Source organism: Engraulis encrasicolus, chromosome 6 (assembly GCF_034702125.1).
Source record: "Engraulis encrasicolus isolate BLACKSEA-1 chromosome 6, IST_EnEncr_1.0, whole genome shotgun sequence".
NCBI lineage: Eukaryota > Metazoa > Chordata > Actinopteri > Clupeiformes > Engraulidae > Engraulis > Engraulis encrasicolus.
Genome location: NC_085862.1, coordinates 6410252 through 6411942, shown reverse-complemented (window position 1 = coordinate 6411942; position 1691 = coordinate 6410252).

Here is a 1691-nt window from a genome sequence, read left to right as displayed (position 1 = left end):
TACTCTCCCCTCTCTTTTCCTCTCCCCTCGTCTCCTCTCCTCTCCCTTCCTCTCCTCTCCTCTCCTCTCCTCTACTCACCCTCTCCTTCTCTCTTCTCCTCTCCTCTCCTGTCTTCTTTTACTCCTGCTCTGCATCTCATCTCCTCATCTCTGCCCCTTCTCTTCTTCCTCTACGTCTCACTGCATCTTCTCTTCTCTCCTCCTCTCCTCTTCTTTTACTCCTGTTTGCCTCTTGTCTGCTCCTCCTCTTCTTCTGCCTCTTCTCCTCTCTTCTTCCTGTACTCCTCTCTGCATCTTTTCTTTTCCTCTCATCCTTCCTTTCTGACTCTTTTCCTCTCCTCCTATAGCCTCTCCTCTTCTCTCTGTCTCGCCACCTCTCATCTTCTCTGTCTCGCCACCTCTCATCTTCTCTGCCTCTCTAGCTTTCATCCTCTCTGCCTCTCCATTCTCTCCTTCTGTCCATTCTCTCCTCCTCTGCCTCTCCTTCTGTCCATTCCCCTTGTCCTCTCCACCTTTCTTACTCTTCTCATCTCCTCCTAAAGCCTTCTTCCTCTCATCTGCCTCTCCATATCTCCTTCTGTCCACTCTCACCTTCTGTCCTTCATCTCTGCCTCTCTACACCTCCTTCTGTCCATTCTCTCCTTCTGTCCATTCTCTCCTCTTCTCCTTCATCTGCCCATTCTCTCCATCTCTCCTCCTCTTCTTCTATCCATTATCTCCGTCTGTCCATTCTCTCCTTCTATCCATTCTCTCCGCCTCTCCGTCTTCTCTGCCTCTCCACACCTCCTTCTGTCCATTCTCTCCTTCTGTCCATTCTCTCCTTCTCTCCATTCTCTCATCCTCTCCTTCATCTCTGAATCCTCTCCTTCATCTCTCCATTCTTTCCTTCTGTCCATTATCCCCTTCTGTCCATTCTCTCCTCTCCTCCTGTCCATTCTCTCCTCTCCTCTCCTCCTGTCCATTCTCTCCTCTCCTCTCCTCCTGTCCATTCTCTCCTCTCCTCTCCTCCTGTCCATTCTCTCCTCCTCTTCTCCTTCATCTCTGCCTCCTCTCCTTCATGATGTTGAAAATAGCCTCGCTCATTAGCAAACTGAGATTGGCAATAACCAGGGCAAAGTGTGTGTGTGTGTGTGTGTGTGTGTGTGTGTGTGTGTGTGTGTGTGTGTGTGTGTGTGTGTGTGTGTGTGTGTGTGTGTGTGTGTGTGTGTGTGTGTGTGTGTGTGTGTGTGTGTGTGTTCCTATCGCTTGAAGACTCCAATTCTCCTCTCAGTGGCCCAAGGAAAACAGTACTGCAGCACCAATAAGAGGCAGTGACACACACACACGCACACGCACACGCACACGCACACGCACAAACACAAAACACACACACACACACACACACACACACACACACACACACACACACACACACACACACACACACACACACACACACACACACACACACACACACACACACACACAGCAGTCCTGTGGCACAGTAATAGTAAAGCAGTCCTGCAGGCCTGTGTGCATGTGTGTGTATGTAGCCCTTCCCGCTCTTCTCTTCTCTTCTCTTCTCTTCTCTTCTCTTCTCTTCTCTTCTCTTCTCTTCTCTTCTCTTCTCTTCTCTTCTCTTCTCTTCTCTTCTCTTCTCTTCTCTTCTCTTCTCTTCTCTTCTCTTCTCTTCTCTAGTCCTCCTGTTCAAT